Source organism: Pseudopipra pipra, chromosome 6 (assembly GCF_036250125.1).
Source record: "Pseudopipra pipra isolate bDixPip1 chromosome 6, bDixPip1.hap1, whole genome shotgun sequence".
Lineage (NCBI taxonomy): Eukaryota > Metazoa > Chordata > Aves > Passeriformes > Pipridae > Pseudopipra > Pseudopipra pipra.
Window position 1 is genome coordinate 28,385,996 of NC_087554.1, and position 24,352 is coordinate 28,410,347.

General features: G+C 39.2%; 1 protein-coding gene across 16 annotated transcripts in view; it reads left to right on the forward strand.

The window, feature by feature from the left end:
* The window catches only part of NUMB (NUMB endocytic adaptor protein), a 90,646-nt gene that overhangs the window by 20,716 nt on the left and 45,578 nt on the right, over positions 1–24,352 (forward strand). The window lies entirely within an intron of this gene.

Sequence of the window (24,352 nt, forward strand, 5' to 3'; positions counted from 1 at the left end):
CTTAAAATAAAAAAAAAGTCTATGGTGGCTTTTGTCCAGTAATAGGAAAAGGATTGACTCTGGATATGAAATGCTGAGCTTTATTGCATTTGTATTAGGCAAAATTATTAACATTGTATTGTAGAGGCTGTGGCACATTTTTGGCAAGCTGATACATTCCTCCCTTTTTCTCTTGCTCCCTCCCACTCAAAAGTTTTTGTCTTTCTCAATCTGATATTGAAGAGAGAGAAATATGGTATGCATAAAGATCTCTGACACTAACTTGAGTTTGGATTTGATGTAAAACTAAACTGTTACCACAAATTCAGACTACAGAAATACACAAAATTAAAAAACTCCATCATCTTATTTAAATAAAACCAAATATAGTTAAACTGTAGAATCAGGCAGTAGGGAATTAACTGCCCAGACTTTTGTAGCTAATACCTGGCAGAGCTGAGAAATGTCTGTTGTGTAAGCTCATTGTGCCTTCTCCATGTGTGTTTCTGTATCATCTTTTCTCCATTGAGAGCAGGCTATTACGAAAGATGACAGTGAGTTAACTGTAAGAAAAAAACCCAACAAATGTCATGTTATCACAAGAAGTGTATGATAGCATGATTGAAGCTACTGTCATGTTCTATTTTTAGCAAGTATTAACTTGGTCTGTGGTTTCTCAGAAATCTTGGTCTCTGTTGGCTGAATTTGGAAGAACAGCAGAACCTGTAATTTGTGTGTTAGTATGGTAAGAGCTTTCCATCATCAAACCTATTGAATGCCCCTGGTACTGTAGCTGAAAATATCTACTTGCCATGAGTTGACACTTTGAAGGATTCTTTCAAGCCTGTTATATGTAAAACCCCATTTTCAAGGTTCAGAGGTGGCTCCACATGCTGCACACAGAAGATCTTTTATGAACAGGCTTGGAATGCTACATATGTGGTTATTTCTAAAACAAACAGAGAGTAACTCTTCTGCTTTGCCTCTGTTTATATATAGACACAGATGAATTAAAAAGCTTGATTCATCTGCAGCCCACTTTTTATTTATTTAATTTATCAAAATAAAAAAGTCTATAAAAAGTAACACTCTCCTTTAAATGCATAATAAAGTCGTTTAGGACTAATATTTATGTAAGTGTTTTAAATAAAGCTAGTAATATTTAACTTTAAAGATATTTCTCTGTGATGTTTTACATCTAAGGCTAAAGAATTATGTCTCTGAGTTGAGAAGAGAGAAATGGAGGGGTGGGAGGGTTAGGGGGGCGAAGCTGACTCTTTATAGCCAAGGATATCTAAAAATGGAGCATAAATAATAATACTAATTTTCCTTTTTTATGGCGTCTTCAAATTTTATGCAGTAATATATTGGGTTTGCATGGCAAGGTTTTGGTCGTGGGATGTGAGAAGTTGCTGGAAGCTTTTCCCATGTCCAACAGGGCCAGTGCCAGCTGGCTCCAAGGCAGACCCACCAGAACAATGGTGGTAGTACCTCTGGGATAACAAATTTAAGAAGGGAAAGAAGTTACTGTTAGGGAACAATTGCAGACAGAGAGGAGTGAGAATATGAGAGAAGCAATTTTGCAGTCACTAAGGTCAATGAAGAAAGAGGGGCAGGAGATACCCCAAGTGCTGGAGCAGAGCTTCCTCTGCAGCCTGTGGTGAAGACCATGGGGAGGCAGCTGTGACCCTGCAGCCCTTGGAGGCCCAAGGTGAAGCAGATGCCCACTTGCAGACCCTGGAGAACTCCATGCTGGAGCAGGTGGATGCCCAAAGGAGACTGTGACCCTATGAGAAGCCTGTGCTGGAGCAGGCTCCTTGCAGGACCTGTAGGTCCGTGGAGAGAGAAGCCCAGGCTGAAATGTGTCTGCTGCCAGGACTTGTTACCCCACAGGGGACCCATGCTGTCTGTTCCTGAAGGACTGTTACCTGTGGAAGGGACCTGGAACAATGGGTTCATGAAGAGCTGCAGCCCATAGGAAGGATTCCCGTGGGAGAAGTTCATGGAGGACTGTCTCGCATGGGAGAGACCCCATGCTGGAGCAGGGAAAAGTTTTCTTGTTGTCCTACTCTGATTCGATTGGTTATAAATTAAAACTTGACTTGGGAGTCAGGATTGTTTTGCCCGTGATGGTAATTGGTGAGTGATCACCCTGTCCTTATCTTGACCTATGAGCCTTTCATTATATTTTCTATGCCCTGTCCAGTTGAGAGGGGAGAATGATGGGGATGTCTTTGGTGGGCACGTGGCCTCCAGCTAAGGTCAGCCCACCACAAAATTATAACTTTTCTGACAAAGTTCAAGTACAACATTTCTGACAAAAAACAGAACAGCTGGTAATTAGAGAGTGGAAGGCATCTGGCTGACAAAGCTTTTCAAGTGATGGCAGATACCTAAAAAAGTCATAAGGGAAGTATCTAAATAAATATCTTCTCTAGGAAATTGTTAGGAAAGTTCGGAGATACTTAAGAAGCTGGGCTTCAGCTTTACAGATGCAGTTTTACATTTTGACAGCTTTTATTCTCAAAACTGTTGGTGACATCAAAAGCTTTCAAATATCCAACTACCACATGAACCCTTCAGCACTGTTAAGTTCAAATCCTTAGTGATATGCTGGCATTATGGCTTCTTTATCTCATCCATCACCTTAGCGGGTGACCACTGTTGCCATTTTCTGCCCTTTGCATATTTGAAATGAACCTGTAGACCACCTGAAATACTTTGTACAGTCACTGAATTTTCCTCAAGAATAGACTAAAGAGCATGTTCGTTTTAGTAAAGTTGAATTAGAGAAACATTGGTTGGGCAAGTAATACTTTTCTTTTGTCCATGTGGGCAAACCAGTTTTTCTCGTTCAGTGGTAACCAGCATAATGTAAAATATGTGTATTTGGGTCATAGTTTCTTCATTTCATTTGTAATCCGGTATTTTGGGAGTATTGTTTTAAGTTTTCCTGTGCTGCTTTTATTGATCTTGAAATTTCAAACTGTAAAATTAATGAAACCAGCAATATGCTTTGGAAAAGCTAGCAGAAAATTCCTTTATTCGGCTCCTGGAGGCCTTTTGTTGTGGTTTTTCCTTTATGAGAGTTTAGTGCTGGTTGTTTTCCCATGAGGTGTGTGCAGAAGTCACAGTATGCTTATGTGCAGTTTAATGCAGACAGGTGACCTGGCGGGGACTTAAATTGTAAAATTTGGTAGCATTGTCCTGGTCATATCAATATTTCTGAAAATGGAATGTCCCTAAGCAAGTTCTTTGAGAAATATGACCTGGCAGTGTTCACTGTTACTCCTGTTGTCTGGTCTACTCCAAAGTGGAGTTGTCTGATGAGCTGCATCTGACCTGTGGATCACCAGTAAAAATTTTTTGCTTTGCTGTGCTGAAGCTTTTTCTGTGCTTGTCTTCCTAAAAAAGTAAATACTGTGACTCTAGTAGTTATCTTCTAATTACTGAATGTTACATGTTTCTGGACAAAGTTATTTTAAAATATTTTAATAAAATTGCTTCTTGTCAGTTGATCACACTTTTTCTTTGGATGTGTGCAGAAATAACTTCATAGAATCACAGAACATTCTGAGTTGGAAGGGACCGACAGGGATCATCAAGTGAGGTACAAAGCAGTCGCTGTGTTCCATGCTCAGATGCTGCTTTAGACATACGAAGTGCTGAGTAGTGTCACCCATAGTCCTGTTTCAAGATAGGCTTTCAAATACTTGGTCAGAATTGTTTGGATATGGATGTGGCTTTGGGGGTCCTGGCCTTTTTGGAGGCTTGAGATGTTATGGATCTCATGTTAATACCTGGATTTTCACTTCTTGTGTTGAGAAGTAATACAGTTTTGCTTTTTGAATGGATAAACATTACGGGTAACTAGTAAATTAATAAAATTGAAATAAACAACACTAATTTTCATAGAACCTTCTTTTTCTTCTTTACTCATTTGTTTAGTACCTGTTCCATGGAATTTTGAATCTGATGGGTTAAACCACTTTTCACCAATGTCCATTAAGATGCTGAGCTGTTGGTTGCATCCATAGGGTAGTGGTCAACAACTCAGTGTCCCAATGGACAGTGACAAGTGGTGTCCCTCAGATGTCTGTGCTATTTAGTGTCTTCACTAGTGACACAGACAAAGGGATCAAGTGCACCCTCAGCAAGTTTGCAGGTGACATGAGACTGAGTGGTGGGGTTGACACAACAGAAGGATGAGATGCTATCCAGGGGGGCCAGGACAGACTTGAGAATTGGGAACCTCACTGAGGTTCAACAAAGCCAAGTGCAAGGTGCTGCACCTGGTATCAATAACACACTGGGGGATGAACAGATCAAGAGAAGAGGACTTGGGGGTGCTGGTGGATGAGAGGCTGGACATGAGCTGGCAATGAATGTGTGCTTGCAGCCCAGAAAGCCAATCGTGTCTTGGTCTGCATCAAAAGCAGTGTGGCCAGCAGGTTGAGGAGGGAATTCTGCCACCCTACTCCACTCTGGTGAGAACCTACCTGGAGTTCTGCATCCGGGTCCCCAGCAGAGGAAGGACATTAACCTGTTGGATTGAGTCCAGAGGAGGGACACCAAGATAATTAGAGGGATGGAGCACCTGTCCTATGAGGAAAGGCTGAGAGAATTGTGATTCTTCAGCCTGGAGAAGGCTCTGGGGAGACCTTGTTGTGGCCTTTCAGTACTCAAAGGGGGCTATAAGAAAGACAAACTTTATAGCAGGGTCTGTTGTGATCGGACAAGGGGTAGTGACTTTAAACTGAAGGAGAGTAGATTTAGATTAGACATGAAAGAAATGTCTTACAGTGAGAGTGGTGAAACACTGGAACAGGTTGCCCGGAGAGTTAGTGGATGCCTCATTCCTATGTCATGATTGGATGGGGCTCTGAACAACCTGATCTAGTTGACGATGTGCCCTGAAGGGGGTTGGACTGGATGAACTTTAAAAGGTCCCTTCCAACCCAGACTGGTCTATGATTCTTTGAAAACAATACTGATTTTTACAGGTATGATGTATTTCCACTAGTAAAAATACTTGCTCAGGCAGATCTTTGTATTCACTACCACACTTTAACAGACACAAAAAACCCCTTTCTGACTATTTTCTGAAGGTACCATGCCCATCATTTCTTCATCTTCCATTCTACTTTTGATGATCAGGTTGTGGAAAAGAAGTGGGTGAAACAACTGCATGTGTTTGAGTTTTAGTGTGGGTTGGGGGTCAAACATAAAAAGCTGTATTTATATTGGAAAGAGAGAGAACTGTGCCAAACTGATTATACTTGTAAATGCACTGGAGTTTTACCTAGAGCACTGAGCCAAAATGGGTGCTTGTTTTGGAATAGATTTAATTAAAGTTTGTTCAAAGGCTTTTTAATAAACTTGTTAAATCAGTTTGGGAGCCACTGCTTTGTAGGGAACTGGTTAAGGACATACTGTTGTTTTTCTCTTTTTTTTTTTGTTTATTTGTTGGTTGATTTGGTTTTTTGTTGGTGTTTTTACAGATGTTCAGATTCCTTGTGCCTTTTACAGTTGCCTAGTATCACACAGTGGCAGAGTGGCTGGGATGCCTCCAGCTGGATATAATAAAGTATTTCTGGATTTCTGCAAAATGGGGTTTTGTTTATCCCCCTTAGAAAGCTTGAAATAATTTATTATTTTGAGACATGCTAAAATTTGAGAATACACTGCTTTTTATGTGTGAAGATGATCTCATTTTCTTGACAGATGTCAAGCCGTTAACATCAGCTAGTGTATACTTCTCTAGAGCTTTTAGTGCTGCTGTTTCACTGGGACACTTAGTTTAAGCCAGCATATCACCCTAAAGTATTGTTCTAATTCTCAGAACTGCTCTTGGCACCCTTTACATGAGAGTTCAACACTTATTATCCCGTGGCATAAAGCTGGCTTCACTATGTACATTTTGATAGCTCAGTCATTTGCTATGTACAGTCAGAGCTCTTTAATGCATCCTCTCCAGACCTAGTGAGTTGTTTAAATTGTTTGTTAGAACACTTCACCTCTTGGTATGTGCATGATGTTGCCTTGCCTTAGAAATGCAGGGCTGGCCATAAGGTATGAGTTGATACATAAGATGAAAGAGGTGTATGTTCTAAACCACAGAATATATAACCACGGGGATGCATCATTTAGATTCCTGAAGGTAACAATTCACTTTCATCACAGTTATAAACAGGGAGGTTGTGCTACTGTTGAGAAGACAGCTGTGTGGCTACCTAATCGTGTTCATTTCAGTCGATATCACATCCGTCAGTCAGGCTCTCTGTTTTTGACTGCAGGAGCAAACTCTGCCATCGTTTTCATGATACTTGTGTTGGAAGGTTAAACAGAATAGAAAGGCAATTTGGAGTTGGTTAAGGTGTCCTTGATTTGTTTGTATTGTATTACAATGGTGAAATCAAGATGGGCCCAGTAAGAAGTTTTTCAAGAAGTGCCTTTTCCCTTATTTTTACCCTTTTTTGAATCCGAACTTTGCTTCACCTTCTGCTTGTGTGTGTGAGGAATGGAATGTAGAAAAGATATGACTGGGAGTGGCTTTGGACCTCTGTTTTCAGGTAAGCATTTAGTGACATGAAAGGCAATGAGAAGGAGTTCTGCAAGTATATCAGCAGCCAGAGGGAGACTAGGGAAAATATGGAAAAAGCTGAGGCCTTTTTTTGGTCTTTATTGGTAAGATCTGCCTTCTGAGTCCCAGGCCTTGGAGACTAGTAGGAAAGTCTGGAGCAATGAAGACTTAACCTCAGTAGAGAAGGACCAAGTAATGGAACACTTAAACAAGTTTGCTATAAGGGAGTCCATGGGAGCTTGCAGAATGCACCTATGAGTGTTAAGGGAGCTGATGTCATAGCAAAACCAGTCTGGATTATTTTTGGAAGATTGAGACAATAGAAGACTGTTCCTGAGGACTGGAAGGAAGCAAATGTTACTCTTGCCTCCAAGAAAGCAAGAGGGTCAGGGAATTTATAGACTGCTCAGCCTCACCTTGACCCTGGGAAGATGATGGAACAAATTCTCCTGTGAAGCCATTTCCAAACATAGGAAGAACAAGAACATGATTAGCAAAAGTCATTGTGGCTTTACAAAAGGCAAAATCGTGCTTGACCAGCCTGTCAGCCTTCTGTGACAAAATGACTGAGTTGGTGGAGGAGGAAAGGGAAGTTCGTACTGTTTGACCGTAACAGTTCGTTTGTCATTTTCTCCCTTAACACCCTTGTTGACAGTCTAGCTGATGCCATCCAGGGTAGCTAAACAGACAAGGAGGGGGATTTCAAACTGACTGAAATGTTGGGCTCAAAGGGTTGTGAGCTATGGTGTGAAGTCCAGCTGTTGGCCAGTTACTAGTGCTGGTACTAGTTACTAGTTGCCAGTTACTAGTACCCTAGGGGTTGATAGCAGGGCCAGGGCTGTTGATCATCTTCATTAATGACCTGAATGATGGGACAGAGTGCACCCTCAGCAAGTTTGCAGATGATGCAAAATTGGGAGGAATGGATGACACAACAGCCGGTTGTGCTGCTGTTCATAGGGACCTTGGCAGGCTGAAGAAATGGGCTGACAGGAATCTCATGAATCTTTGAATCTCATGTTCAAAAAAGTTCCGCAAGCAAATCTGCAGGAAGAGCGTCTGCATTCCAGCATCATTCTTCTGGTACTTCACTTTTCATACCATTGCCAGCTGTTGGCAGACTGCTTGTACTCTGCCTTGAGCAGCATGCTGCCATTTACATGTGGTGATTAGACTAAAATATGCAAAACTGTTTGGAGAGAACTGTCAAAGTCCTAGAGAAGAATGTGATAACAAAACTGAAACATTTATTTTAAGGGTACTTGAAGTGTCAAGGAGGTGAATTTCACAGCTCTGGACCATTATTTAAATGTTACTTTATGCCAGAGTTGAGTGAAGCAAGGAATGTGAAAGTGGTTTTAATCACAGCTTATGTAATGGTTTACCCCTTGAAAACTTCAGAGTTACTGCTGTCTAGCCCCGTGTTGCTGAACCCATGGTCTGTTATGCTTGGTACAGTCAGCCCTACTGCCACAAGTCGCATTTGGTTTGCAAGTTATTTCTTCGTGAAAGGTCTTCAGAACTAATGTCACTTTACATTACTGTTCGCTTAAGCACATCTCTCAGTATTTCAGATGTCTTGGTTTGTAGTTCTCATCTTTTGAAATGTTTTAGCTGGAGTTAATGGTTGCACAAAAAGTGAATTGTGAGGAGACAAAACCTGTGAGGATGAAGACTAAGAACAGACTCTTAGGTTGTCTGTGTTTATGGGTGACCAAAATAGCTTTAATAGAAGTGTTGGGGTGTATGTTAAGTATCTTGTATGATGCCATTTAAAGCATTTGACACAAGAAATTGAAGTCCAGAAGAAGGACTTGAAGGTGACCTGTGTTGATTATCATGGCCAAACTGGCACATTAAGTAGTGGTTGTGTGAATTCTGGAAGGTTTTTCATAAAGTGAAATTTTAATGTGACTACAATTGTTTGAAAGGAGCGAAAAGCAACAGCTTTGTAGCATCACTGCTGCATCTGATCTTAGTAGTACATAACAGTTCAGGAGAAAAACTTGGAATAGGTACATGATGCGAACTATGCTCTTCTCTGCTAAAAACCCCAGTGTATCAATTTCTGTTATTTAGGGTTTTGTGCTGGTCTGTTGTAGTCCATCTTTGTTTTCGTCTGAGACTGTGACATCCTTCAGTGGCTTTTCTCTTTCATGAATAGTGGTGTATGAGTGAAAAAGCCATCACAAACTTCTAAATTATAGTTAGTTTCTGGAATGGAGATTCTTGTCAACATAGTTAAGCCAAAGTAAAAACCAAAACCAACCAACAAACAAACAAAAACCAAAACAACAGCAACAACAACAAAAACCCCACCAAACCCCCCAAACATAAAACTTTGATTAACGTGATTATGCAAAGAAAAATTTCAACTTGGTGCCACTAATACTTGATGCAGATGTTTGTCTATAGACACAACACCTTCATGGACTTCTGTGGTTAACTTTTTACTTAGGTTGGCTTGGCAGGTGTGTCAGAGCTAGGAGTGGATTTTGAAAGTGCATCAGTGATTGATGTCCATATGTATTCATTTTGATAATGAAAACACACACGTATCACGAGTTTGTGTGAGAAGGCAGGGTGATTGGCTGGAGGTGAACAAAAAAAGTCTCCCCTAGTTTTCTGAATCTAGAAATATTAATCCATTAGGGTCTGTGGTTTCCAAGGTACTGTGTTATATCCACTTCTTAAAGGGGCACTCTCAAGCTTATTTGTAAATCAAACTTCTGAAAACTTAAATTTGCTGCAACATTTTCTGCTGACAAATATACCTAAGTGTCTATGCGTCATCATATTCCAATCAAATGCAGTCAGCATGGCAATTGCTTAGATAATCCGTGTTGGAAGGAATATGTCAATAGAAAGGAGCTCCTCTTTTAATCCTAATAATTCCAGTTGGAATGTGTGTTGTCTGCTGGATTGTTATTTGAAGTGAATGCCAGAAATTCTTATGATAAAATCAGTGATAATCATTATGCCAGTTTAAGGAGACACAAGCTCCACTCCAGAAATTCATAGGAAGCAAAATCTGCAAAATGTGATCCAAGATGAGACTGTATGTAGGCCATGGAATACCTCTCTCCCCAAATGTGGGTACTCAAATTCTGGAAGTCTGTCTGCCTGTGTGAACCTAGTTTTATTTCTTGTCTGTGAAACTGATCTTACAATTTTGAGATGCTCTTGGCAGGGAATTGATAAGAAAAATATTTATATAGTTGCAGCTGTGTGGTTCTTCCTCATGTATATACTTGATTCCAGATGTCTAAATCCAAGCAGGAATTAAATGGGGTTGATTTTCTTTTTTAAAGAGGTAGTAGTCAGTCAGCTCCCTGATGTGTACAGTAGCATAACTGCAGTGTAGTTTGCTGAAGATCCTAAAGTGACAATACAGTTAAGAAGTGTTTTTAACAGAGTTGGTTTCTTATTTTAAGTAGGGGTAATTGTGGAACAGTGTAATAAGGGACCATAGAATTACAGGTAGCTAAGCAATCCAGAAACTTATGAAAATTCAGCTGAGGTTTTTTTGATAGACTTTGCTTCATCTGAAGTTGGACCTCAAGAGCTAACTTTTGCACTTAGAGCTTGCTCAGTGCAACCTAAGCTGAACAGTAAAAGTACAGTGAAAACAAAACAATTTCATAGCAGCTCTTTGGAGAAGGGATATTTTTGCCTGCAAGTTTGTTCAAAGCCCAAGTAGCAGCTCATAATGGAGTGGCACTTTCTAAAAAATTATGCTTATGCATCTTTTCCATATAATAACATATTTCATTCCTATTTAAAATAGCATTTTTGAATTTAGTGATACTTTTAGTTCCTGAGAAATGGAGATCTTAATCTTGCTTTACTTTTTAGGAAATGCTGTGTATATATTGCAAGGAATGTAAGTGGAATCTGTAAATCTTGACATCTAGTTTATTCAGTCCGGACTATGGGATTTGCTTTGTCATTATGTAAAAAAGTACAATATGAAAGTGTGCTTCACTGTTTGAACTAGGATTTAATATAGGCAAGCCTAAATTTGATTCTGTGACTTGGCTTTGTGTTTTGCTGTGTGTTGCTTCCACAATTCTCTTTGCTATTTGATAAAATTATATTCTGTCTCTCAGAAATTCATAGCCATTACCTTAGCCTGATGTTAAAAAGTGAGGTAATGTATTTTATCTAATGTATGAAAAGCTTGAACTGGAAAAAATACTAAGTGTTTGAGATCTCACCTGCCAGGTTTTTTTCCCTCCCCATCTCAGTTTCAAATGCAAGTATCTAGAAATGCAAACTGATTGCTGACACTTAGTGATTGAACTAAATATGGGAGCAAGTTTGTCCAACTGTCTCATTCTAGTAAATATTGTTAAGGGTTTATAGCTTTAACCTGAATTAAGCTTTTGTGTAGTTTTCAGAAGACATTTTACTAAAAAAAAATTGAAATAATGTTTCTTATTTGCTCAGTGCTCTCCACTTGCATAAACTTCAAGCAAAATGCAGAGATCACTGCTTCATCTTAGGAACTAGTAACTAAATATAAAGATCTGATAATAAAACCACAGTAAAACCACATTCGAAGTTATCAAAGAGTCTGGACCAGTCCTTTTACTAGCTGTGTAGTTGAGAAGATAAGAATTTTTGACCAATAAAAAGCAATAATTTTACTTAGGAGGGAAATAGGTAAAATATTACCATTTTATTTAGAGCCCTGCAGTTTATTATTGACCTAAACAGATTGTTCTGTAAGGACTTATTGCCAGTTCTAAGAAATAAGGAAAATGAACCTGATTAAAATACTTGTTGACCTTGTACCTTGTGTCATGGGCATCTCCTTGCAGGTTTGGCGATGTAGTCCTAAAAAAGGAAACACAGAAAAAACCCACAAAACCAGTAAACATCTCATTTTTCCTGAATAGATGCATGCAGTTTCCTTAATGAACAGATCTGAACTATATTCTGATAAATTCCAAATATCTGGATTGGAAGAAATAGAAATAATTAATAGCATTTTTGTTCCACTAAATCAGTTCCAGGAAACATGTAGCTTCAAAAGAGAATGGATGTAACAAATGAAAAATTTCACACAAGACTGCCACACAGGGAGCTTCACAAATACATTGTTCCTAGTTCACCAGGATTTGTGAAGTGGACAAGGCTTGGTTAGAAAAGCGTCTGTGTTTTTCGACAACAATTTTTGTGAAAGCCGAAATAAGTAACTAGCTAAAGAGTATTCATTATCCTAATCTCCAAATTTGCACACTTCTTACTGCTTTCCTGACAGGATGTTTTGGAGGACAGTGTGTCCCTCCCTTGAGGTCTAGACAGGACAGGGAATAGATCTTCATCCTTAAGAACTGGAGCCATTTTAAACAATGATGCACCTTTGATATGTGATTGTCTGCAGAGAAGAGGGGTATCAGCTACAGCACTTCCTCATATTGTTGTGTACTCAGGAACACGTCACTAGGAAAGTATCAAATCTTTACAAAGTCCACATTGTAAACTGAACTGTGTGCAAAGCTGTAATTTATGAAAGCTCAATTTCTTGAAGACCTTTGTACTAATTAGTTTAAAACTCTACCCTTGCTTTGTAGATATAGTTTAGCAGGTTGTTTTACTCCATGTGACACAGCTGTTTTAAACTTAGCAAGATAAATGCTAAGGTGTTTGGTTGGTTGGTTTTTTGTTTGTTTTGTTTTTGTCTTTTCAGTTTTTTGTTTCTTTGTGGTTTTTGGGGTTCTTTTGGTAGTATTTGGTTTTTTCCTTTTTCCCTTCCTTTTCCTTTCTTTTTTTTTTGTCCCCCAGTCATGACTCTTAGTTGACATCCTTCACATCTCTATAGACTGACTGTTAGACAATTTTATAGCAGAACTAGAGAGCTGGATTGCTGGGAATTGTTTTGGTTTGTTTTTAAAGCTGTTTTCTGCTGAAGTCTTCTTGTGAACTTTCCTCTGTAGAGTAACTCCCTTCTGTCCTTATGGGGCTATGAGTTGGTGTTAGGTGAGTGCTGTTTCTGGATTACTTGCATTATTGCTGCCCAGTTTAAAAGAGTGTCATTAGTTTAATTTCAGTGGCGTGGATGTAACATTTCAAGAACTATTTGACACAAGGAATGCGGGAGGTATCATGCCAGCTAATGCAGATGGGGCTTATTTGCTCACTGGCCTGCAAACTGAATTCTGAACCAGCAGTTTAATGTGTTTTCCCAGGTGAAGCACTCTGCTTATGGGGTCCAGAAAATCTGTCCTGAAGGTGTTCTCCAAAAAAGCTGAATCTCATTTGTGGCAAATGAATCCAAGCGGAGACAGACTTTGTCCAGGCAGAACTAACTCTCGTAACTTTATTACCCCATATATATATATATGTATATATATATATATATGTAACTTTATTACACATATATATATATATGTGTGTGTATATATATATATATGTATATACAGACTCTGGGTCTGAGCTATCGAGCCAAGCCAGATGTTTCTTATCCCCACACATACCACACACCCCCAGGTGACTGCTTTCAGTCACAAAGAACAATCATGCCTCAAATGGCTTTCCAGCTTGACCCTGTGATTCTTTTCACACATACTAATCTTAGCTCTGGCTAAGGACCACGAATTTTTGCTTCAGTGTTTTATTCTTCTTCTTTTATCATCCAGGCTGGTGTTGTCTGTCTGGCTGCTCCTATGCCCATTTTACTGCCAACATGTAACACTCTTTCAGATGAGTGCAAAGAGGCTCTCTTTGTAAATTAAAATGAAATTATGAAGGGGGGTGTGTGTATGTGTATTGTGCTGTGGTGGTGGTGATTTTTTCCTCCTAAGGTCTGAATGTAAGTCTGATTTCTGATTACAAATAAAAGAGCTGTGAGAAGACCTAATGCAGTGGTTTGATAAGTGGTTAGCTCTTTTGTAAGTGGTTAGCTCTTTTGGGAGGAGGATTGGGAATGAATATCAATTTTCATAAGAGGTTTGATTTTTCATGTTAAACAAAAAATCAAACAAACAAAAAGCTGCTTTATTCAGGCAGTAGACTCTACTCACCAGAATGACTGTTGAAACAAAATCATTCTTGATACACAAGCTGTAGACTTGCTTCAAAATAGAAGTTTCAAGTACTGGTACTTTTTAGGACTTTAGGCTTTAATTAAGAAGTGGTTGACTTGCAGAAAACCACATGCCAACTTAAGCTAAGTGTGTAGAATTCTAATAGAAAAATGGTGCAGTAATTAATAGTACCTAGCAATTTCATCAGAGATGAAATTATTTTTTAATTCTAAGTGAATTAGACATAATTTTGGTGCACTTGTGGCAGTTGGAAGGCAAATCTTTTCCCTTTAAAGGGAGAAAAAAAAGGAAAAGGATAGGAGAGGAAATCATGGGAGACTCTTTGGATTAGATTTAATATTCACAGCATAGTGATGTGTTGACTACTGTGATGAAAACTTTCTGTTAGTACCTTCAGGGAGATGGGGAAGAGGGGATTATAGCTGTGACTTTCCTACTGAGAGCCTTTAATTTTGGTTTCTACAGAAATGAAGAGGACAATTGTCCACTCCTGAGCCTTCCTGAATATAAATGTGATGTTGTCTTCCAGGGATTCTTTTTCTTTGTTTTTAGCTAAGCAGTGCTTTCTTTCCTCTGCTGTTTTTAATGGAACAGAAAATGGAGATGAAAAGGCATGGATTTTCCTTTAGACTGGAGTTTGGAGAGAGGCACTTGTCATCTGTTTCTCTGCTTTGCATGGGTTGTTGAGGATTGAAATTGATTGGGGCAGCAGGACTGGGAGGCTGTGATGGAAGAGCTGGGTAGGACTGGTGTCATCACTTTACAAAGTACATATAGTACTAGTCCAAGCTCTTCTCTAACCCATCATCCCAAGCATAGGAGTGATTTGGATCAGTTTAATTCTGTTGGCTTTTTGTGTGTGAATGAGAGAGTGAGATAAGACTGTAGAAAAGCCCAGTGTTATCTTGGAGTGAAACTTTGCAAGTTAAGCAAGCTGGAAGTCTGGCCCTAAGTCACATTTTATTATTAATATTAGGACTTTGGTTACTTGAAGACTGGTGGAAAGGGTTTCCCCCCAATACACACATATGCTTATAGGATAAATAGCTATGAGTGAACATGTTCAAAACATAACACTTTGGTGTATGTTTAAGTACTGATTGATGTTGTGGGTGGGTATTTCCTGATACTTAATGATGGTTTAGAAGAGTTAGTCATCATTGGCCAGGAAATACCAACTCCAGATTAGATCAAGTGCAGTTATCTAAAAGATATTTCAGTGTCCATCTGAATGCATGGTACGTTGCCAGAGGCATTGTGTTCATGGTAACATCTTGTTTTGGTGTTCAGTTATAGAATAAGTAGTTGTATGGGGGTTTTGTGTGCTATAAATATGTCATCTTGAAGCCACTACCTCTGCTGCCCCAGGTTTTGGGAAGTGGTCAGGCAGTGTTGCCTAAAACTTGATTTGAATTCTGTAACTGTAAGAATCTTGGATTCTCAAATGAAAGAAAACTTACTATTTCTCACCCTCCCCCCTTGGCAACCACAATTGCCATCTGTGTAAATTTTACAGTACTTCAGGTTGGGATTAAAACTGCATCTTTTCAGGTTGATCAGGTTCCCTTCCACTGTCTGTATGGGAGTTCTGGTTTTGTGCTCTTAATCCAGTGTACAAGCATTAGTTTGTACTTGGCATGATAGAGTAAGTAAGTTTATTTAAGAAAAGTGGACAAAAATGCAGCGGCTGACCTATACCACTATCAAACAACTCTGGTAGTTATAACCAAATGGGTGTTTTTTATGTTTTCTGACATTTTAAAAAAAAGTATTTCTAAGTATTTGTAGACCACTTTTCCAGAGATACTTATTCCGGGTGTTTGCTCCAGTCTTTACTGTCCGGATATTTGCTCCAGTCTTTACTTAAACCGTATTGACTGAATATTTTTGGGGAGTTGAGGGGGAATAAAAGCCACCAATGACTTCTGTAATTCTGTAAAAGAGGCTGAAGCGAGAAATTCTGGGAATGTCTTCCTGGCTACCTTTATCTCTGGTCTGCCTTTTGGCCTCTTTCCTTTTCAGGACAGGTGAATTTTTCTGGCTGTAATCTTGTAAAAACATATATTGGGACTTAGCTGTGTAATTCTAGGCTTCTATGCTTCCATTAAGTATTAAGCTTCTTTGGAATAGGCTGAAACTTCCTGCTGTCTAGGCTTGTAACTGTCTCATTAGTACACCTTGGGATCCTGTCTCTGCACAGTTGTTTTTATAGGTGTGCGCTGAAGAGTAAAGTAGCTTTATCAGTCACACGACAAACTTGGATGCCGTGGGGGAAAGCAGGATTCATGAATAACTCTCAGTTCAGTTTATCGAACTAAATATATTACACGGTTTACATACCTGGGAGCAGATTTAAAATGTTTCACTCTGGACTTTACCCTACTCCTTGTCAGCTGTTTTTTGCAAGTTTTCTTAGGTTTTCACAGCTGGAGCTGGCAAAGCCTTGCATATGCCTTGAAGATGCAGAGGGAAATGAGGCATCTCCTGTAGAGAGCAAGGAACCTGTGGTGGCCCGTCCCACTGATGCAATTGCTCAGGCTTTGCAGAAAAGGCATGGTGTTTGCTGAAGTTGTTGTACCCAAGAGGAGGACTGTTTTTGCCTACTAAAACCCACTAGTTTCCATTCTCTGTCACAGAAGTATGGACTTTATGAGGACATTAACTGCAGGAAAAGAAAAAAAAGGGGTTCAGTAGATTATATTTTTAATTTTATATAGACAGTGTCAATGCTGCTTCTGGTGGAATGTGATAAATGGCAGTCATGGTATGCTATGCTAGTTTCTGTAGCAGAATATAGCTACTGCTTCTGATTGAGTTGTCCTAATATATTATGATTGTAGGAGTCTGTTAGAAAATGTTTGCTTTGGAGTCAGGTTTCTCGGAACTGATGTAGGTGCTACCAAACCTGTGCAAACCCAGGCAGCTTAAGATGGCTTTGGTTTGTGTGCACTGCAGTGTCTCACGGGTCCAAGTTAGGTACCCTGCATGTAGCCTTTATTTTGAGGCCAGGTCCATTTGGTATAGGTTTCCCAGAAGTGTTTCAGTGTACCTGACCCAGGATGAAGGCTGTCCAGGCCCTTCCTGTTGTGTCTCACGTCTGTATACCTAATGTGAGGGGACGTGGGTGGTGAAGAGAATTTGCAGGGAGTGTCTCAGGGCAGCCTGTCGAGCAAAGCCTGTGTCACAGCCGCATTCTTGCCTTGCGTTCTCGCTCTTGCAGAGCTTTACCTTTGCGTGCTCTGAATTTTGGAGAACTGTATCATCTGGATTTACTTGCTGTAGTGTAACTGGCCAAGTCTGTGTGGGTAGTAATCTATGGACTCCTTAAAACAACAGACTTTTTTTTTTCAAATGGTAAGTAAAGTACTATGGGAACCATCAGTTTAATTCTGTAGGTAGAAGTGAATGTTTTGTAGTTTTCAAATCCTGGATGAACTGGATTCAAACTATTGAAGGAGGTATTTGTTAGCCCTTCTGTTTGAATTAGGTACAACAGTCAGTTCTGCTTTCTTTGACCAGTTGTGTAATATGTTTATTCCCTGAACTAAGCTTGTGAATGTCCCCATCATTTCTTAAAAACTGAATACCACATCTTTCTATCTTAAAACTTTGTGAGTTTTAAAATTTGAGAGATTCTATGAAAGATTATAAATTAATTGTGAGGCATCCTCGGGAAGTTTACTCCTTTTTAAAATGTGTATCCTGATGTAGCTGAGAATATCGTGTAGAAGCACTTTTCTAGTTCTCTGAACTCATCTCTACCTAAACCTTTTACTTTAGTTAGATCTTTACCTGGTACTTCTAATTGTATGCAGGGTGAGAATCTTTAACTGCTTATAATACATTTAGAAAAGGTTACTAGTTGCTGATATGTTGAAACAGTTTGAACATTTGAAATTTATTAAATATACACTGGGGTTTTTTACATTGTATTTAGTAGATACTTTTAAATGTTTCTTTGTTTTGAAGATTTGAGCCTTGCTCGAATTCGCTTTTAGACATCACCCTCATTAAGCTGATCCATAATGCTAGTAATATTGAGACTTCTACTCAAAATCTATTTCTTCTGTGATGCCTGTCAGTAATTCACCACTGTAAAAGCTGGATAAGATGTCACTTAGCAATAGCTGTGCCAATGATGAAGTAATTTCTTTTTATTCATGTTTTAGTCCTTGTGGACATAATCCATAGTCAGTAATACTGACACACACTGTCTGCTCCCATAATCTCTGAGTAACTATATCTACAAAAACCACATTGTTTCTTTTTGTTCCCATTCCCAAAATAATTGTAAGAAAGAGAATTAGTGTCAGAAGACTTGGTTCTGATTTTGCACCGGGGTGAGCATGGGTTAACTTTGCACGATGGTCATCAACCTGGGATGCTTAGATTTGGCAGAGGTGTTCAGTCATGCCTCTTGCTGGTGCGTTGCTATTCCCTTGGTACTTTCCCGAGTCTCCCTTCAAGCAGAAGGGGAGCTCTACTGAGAGCTTCATGTGCTGTAGCTATTTTAATTTTACCAACATAATGTGATATTATTATCCAGCAGGAAATGTAGCTTCCTACTGTGAAGTCAAGACTATCCAATATTTTAGGAATGCTTTCTAACCTTCTTTCCAGCATCAGGGAGATTAGTGTGTCAAATAGCCCTGTCCTGCACTATCCCCACCCCTCTACCCCTTCAGGAAAAAAACTTACAAACTTGCTTTAGATGTCCTGACTTGTGAAATGTAAGATAATTTTTATTCTATTCCGATATTAATTGTTTCTTAAGTCCAGGGTGGCTTCTAGACGAGGGCCGTAACAATACTGAAATTTTAAAACTCCTTCTTCGAGAACAGACACTTAACTACAGAGAACATTTTGAAAAGTAAAAATATTCTTAGTAGAACAACCCTCCCCCCAAAATGAAACAAACAAACAACAAAAAAGATTCAAGTAAGAGCAGTTTAACCGCAAAAACTGGAGCAGATCATCTGTGTTCATCTATGAATATGGTCCTACATGTGGGCAGATTTTAGGTATATTCTGTGAAGTTAATTTACATGTTAATTCAAATATTTTGGGATTTTTTTTTTGCCTTATTAATTAATAAGGAAGGATAGAATTGGCATACCTGATCAGCACTGATGTCCCAAGTTTTAACTTGCAGTATTTTAAAAATACTGGAACTATTAAAGATTAATCTCAGTTTTTCTGGAAATTATCACTAGATCAGGAATTATAGAAGTTCATTTTAATAAAGCATATATTCACTCTGAGCGTGTTGTCAAGTCTGTAACCTGTATTTTTTTTTCCACTGCAGAAGCAGGCTAGAAATGAGGCAGAATAAGTGCAAGTCTTGCAGCCCCTCTCTGAGACAGAAAACATGGAAATGTCTCTTGCTGCAGAGTTTTGCTTGCAGTGCAAAACTGGAGCCTCTAGGGAGGATGCTGATGCTCCTTAGCCTGACAGTGTGACAAACACTTCATCCTTATGTCCTGTGTTACAGGGCCGTCTGCTACCAGATAATTTTTTTTTTTCACACGTATTTTACCTGTTTTATCTAGAAAAGAGAAATTCAGTAACGGAGTTGTATGCATTGATATGCAGTAGACAAGGGTAATTTGTAGCCCAAACCTCTGATTTTTTTCCACAGCCTTGTTTCTTGATTGCTCTCTTTTTGTGAGAGTTCAGAACATGCAGACCGTGTGCCTTAAAGCAGGCCATTTCCTGAATCTCTTCTTATTCCTTAATTTTGTATTGCTGAAACTTTGCATGTAATTAGTATTTGGATCTCCTACATATGGCTGCAATCTCCTCCTGTATCTACAGAACTACATATTTATAGCAAATCCGCCTAAATGTATTATTCCAGTGGTGAGAAACTGACTCAGTGCGCATTGTGATTCTTCCTGCGCCTACGTCGGTGACCAACTGTTGAGTTTTGGCATGCGTTGCATTCCTGGGTGTGGTTGTAGGACAATCCAAGATAACCTCAGTTGGCTTTGTTACAGCAGCTCGTTGCATTTCAGAAGTTCATGTTAGAGGCCATCAAAGCATTTAATTCCAGACTCTGAAGTTATTCTGTCACCTTCAGCTTTAGTTCTTTTCTGTAAGATTTGAGGGAGAGAGAAGTTATATGACTAATAAGGAAGGCCTGGTGTAGTTCACAAACTCAATACATATCGAATACATACATTTTTTAAATACTGAGTCATGGGAATAAAAATTTCTGTAGTTGTGGTGGCTTGTCAGCTTTAGGGTTTGCAATCCTGGGTATGCTGAATTTCATCCTATTCTTTCTGCTGTAGTTTCATGGTTAAGGAGGTTTCATTTTGTAACACTAGTAAGTCTACTTCCAGTCAGGATGGCTGCAGTGTTTAATCTTGAGAAGCTTCTAAAATGCAAGTTAATGGACCAAGACAGGACTCACCCTCGAATTAAGCTTGACTACAGAAGGATCAAGTACAGTAAAGAAAATGAGGACTGAACATGGAAAAACCCACAGTAGCTGTCAGACATGATGCATGGACTGCAACCCCCTCTTGTGACAAGGAACTTCCAATAGGCAACGTGAATATGAGTGTACTGGAAACTGTTGTCACTTAATAACGTTGGCATTGCTCAAACTCAAGACCGAGGGAGTTTTGTCGGCTTGTGTAGTCAGACACTGTGTACTTTATAAAAATGTTTCTGTATAATCCCTATATAAACAATGCTGGTGGTGAACTTCCAGTGGTTTCACAACAGAGAGAGGTGGAAAAGGAGAACCTGATTTTTGCGAATGTAGCCCCTTTCTTTGTAGAGTATTTTCTTATAGACTGTGAGGGAACAATAAGAATATAAGAATTCTAAATTTGTTAAAATACTTCATCTCTCCTTAATAAAAAAGGAGTGATTAAACTAGGCTGCCCTTAGAAATGATTGTGTTATTACTTTTGCAACTTGATAGATTTCCTTGAAGAAGCCTTAGTTATTGAAAATATTGAGTATGATAACTGAAGAACATGCTATTGCATTGATAATTGATCTTTTTGGTTGATATTTATGAATTTATCAACTTTGCCTGACCACTGCAAAATATCAGTTGGGTGTTACTCTTAAATGTGCTTAGTGTGAACTTTGAGGAAGGGTGGTTTGTGGCTTCCAACAGTACTTTTTGAGGCACGTGATTCAAATGCCTGTAGACACTTGATTAATTTTACTGTCATGGGACTAAGTTGGCCAGAGAAACATATGTAATAGCTACTTGGCTTTTTCTCCTCCTGGTTTATGTAAGTTCTGTGATGTCGCCCTTTCCGAGTAGGAATCCAACTTCTAAAGTCTCACTCTTGGCAAAGCTGTGTATTTATGCTTGTATTCAGAAGGAAAGGGTTTGTATAAATGCATCTCTATCTACAGTGGTTAAACTGCGATGGATGTCGAAAGAAACCTCTTCTAGCAGATGAGGAGTTCTGTAGTTCTTGTCTGAGAACACTCTCCTTTTCCAAAAAATAATACCAGCAGAGGAGACCACTGCCTTTATGTCATGCTAGCAGTTTGTTTGGTGTGATGTGTGCAGCTCTAGAAAGCTGCAGGTAAGGTGCTGCTGTGTAGGTGATATCAGGAGGTGAAGTTCGAGCTGGGAAAATAGACAACAAACCATAAGCAGTAGAAGGACAGCTCTGTAATAAAGATAATTGCAGTGTACCTAGTAGATGATCAGCCTTTGGAATTAAATCTGACCTTTAAGAAGTAATGTGAGGTACTTAACACCCAGCAAGTGCTAGAAAATGTAAGTAGGGAGACCCAACACATTCTGATGTAGGCAACCTTTGGTTTGGTAGTGCTTTGTTGATTTTTGTAAGACACTAGTTGCCATCAGTTAACCAGGAGTGAAGATTGCTAAAGCTGCTGGAAAAGTGGTGCAGTTTGAGTGGACTTCCTAAGTTCTGCCATGTGTACCGATATTTTCTGGCCAAGTGAAATGTTATGACTTTGGTAATGTCAAAGGGACATAAGCAGGGGTTGTGGTCAAGATCCACTCTTGTGGAATTTGCCAGCAAGAAGGAATTATGACAATTCCTTCGGAAATCTGATTTTCCTAGAGCGGAATAAGCTCACTTTCTACCTCAATACAGTACCTGTGTCACCAACTCACTATTTTTATGCCTTCCTTATAAGTTCTGTTTCTGTGAATGTAGTAGATAAGGTGAAGGTTAATGTACATAGAGGAATTGTAATTAAGGAATGTATAATTGATTCGCTGTGAAGAAAGGTGGTGTTGTCTCCTAAATAATTTTTGACATTCTAAATGGTGTTATCCACATTGTCAATGTTGTATATGCTGCCTATTGTGTAAGGGAAAACTACACATTGTGTAAGGATTTACTTTTTAAAAGTTTTCTGGACTGTCCTTTTCACTGAGTCCCTGTCATGCCTGCCCTGCTGCTGGGTGCCAGCTGTTACATTGCAGGCGTTTTTAGACTGCCTTCCTCTTCATCCTGTCTTCTGCTGCCAAGCTCTGTTGCCGCCCCAGGAGGCAGCTGTCTTTTGTGGAGGTAAGGTGATGTTCTCTGTACCAAGACGGCTACACAGGGCACATTATTTCATCTGTCAACCTGGGCAGCAGCAGCGGCACAATTTCCTACTTGCCTGGACTGTAGAGCTCATATTGCTTCTATGTCAAGCTCATCCATAACAGCAGTGAAATTTGTTGCTTGCCACTGTGACCCTCCATCGGCAGGCAACGCACAATATGGCCGTGGTAGAATCTGAATATATTATCCAGAGGAAACTCGTTTGAGTGATGCCTTGGTTACTTTGGTCTGCCACTTGCTCTGTGCTGTGTCTGGTTTTTGAGGAGTAACTGGTAGCAGTGTGCTTTGCTGTAGATGTAGAAAGGGGTGCAGGATTTCAGGGTCCTTGGGTGATATTTCTGTCTGTGCTGAGCTTGAAGCTTCATTGATTGCTCTGATGGACATGAGAATGAAAACAATTTTTCCTTCTTATTTCCTGTTTGACTTTTCTTGGTCTTTTGCCAAGTAATTTAAAGTTGGAAAGATGACAGCTAGTCTATGATTCAAGAGGCTATTGCAGCTGTGTGGTTTTCCAGCATGTGTTACTTATGGGCAGTGCACTTTTTGGAACTCTCTGCCACCGAACTGTATGTGTTGCAGTACATCATTGTAGCTGCTTTACTGTAGTCAACAACATTTCATTTAGAAAGGTGAGAGACATCAGTGGATTTCACAGATCCAGCCTAGCTGAGGTCATTCAGTCAGACTGGTGTGTTCGTGAGGACTGCTGGCAGCACTGGAGCTACTGAATTGCCACTGTTTTTGGCAGCCCTGCCTGTACTCCTGTACTGACTCTTGGGCAGCCTGATCTCCCTCTGGGAGAACATGACCGGCTATGTAGCTGTGGGATATGTTTAACTTTCTGAAGGAGATGGAAGCATGATCCCGTGTTCGCACAGCATCCTACTTTGCTTAAGATCAAGACAGGAGTGAGAAAGGTAATTTCTATACCAATAAGAAAACTACTTATATCTGTAGTTCAGAGTGATATTAATATTGGATTTTATTCCTGAGTTTGAACAGCTGTGACAAAAAAGCCAAATAATGAATATCTTTGTCTTTTTTCCATGTCTCAGCTGCCCCCTTATTCTAAATAAAGTTAATAGATGCTCAACTGCAGCACAATATGCAATATTTCTGTAGCTCTTAGCAGTCCTAGCTGATGAAATGTGCTTTACTGGTGGCTTGAGATATTTCTGAGTTAATTCAGCAGATATTGCTTTTGTGATAAAAGGCACTTTTTCCATGCTCTTTTGCTGTTTTTCTTAAATGTACCATTTATTTACAGATCAGGGCTAAAATAAATGAAGTAGTTTAGAATCATTTAGATGGCAGAACTATTCATAGCAACAGTGAAACAGGAGTTTTGTGAATGTGAGTATTTTTGGGATTTTGGTATTCATGGAAATAGGTGAAAGTCTTAGCTCTTTGTATAGATAAACTGGGACCCTGAAAGGCAACACTAACATTTTGAGATGCACGTCTAAACTTTGTCTTTTGAACTGGTCAACTATTAAAGTGCAGTTGGATAAACTTCATCTCAGTAATAGGTGTTCTGTGTCTTATTGCACTAAGAACACTTTTGGTCTTAATTTCTAGATTCTGCAGACAATTTCAGTGGAATGCACATTCTGGCCTTTTCTTAACATTGATTTTGAGACGTGATACAACTTGTGAAGAAAACACACATTCAAAGGCTCATTCTGGCTTTTAATGCATGTTTGGTTTTTTGTAGCAGAAGGTCTGTGCTGATCTTGAAAGAGATAATAAAACCTGTATGCTAACAATTGAAATTCATGGGTAAGAGAAAGCAAACAGAAAAAAGTTGAATTAAGATCCCAATATTTTATCACGAGGAAAGTGGTAGAGTAAGACTGAATCCATTATACCCTAAGCCAAAGAGTGGCTTGTGTTCTCAACTACCATAGATTTAATTTTGACTAGGGGATAAAATGCTGATGTGAGTGCTTGTAGTGTATTTGGTAGGTAAAGCAGTTCTACAAGTTTGGAGCAGTCTGTCTCAGGTAGTGAAATGAGATTTTACCCCACCCCGGAATGTTATATTGGACTAACTGGTTTAAATATTGCTTGTAGGCTGAAATTAAGATCTCACTGTGGTCTCAGAAAACCAAATATGTTGACTAGATTGTTAGAGAATTGAACATATTGCTTCCATTTTTTGATTAATATTTTGATTA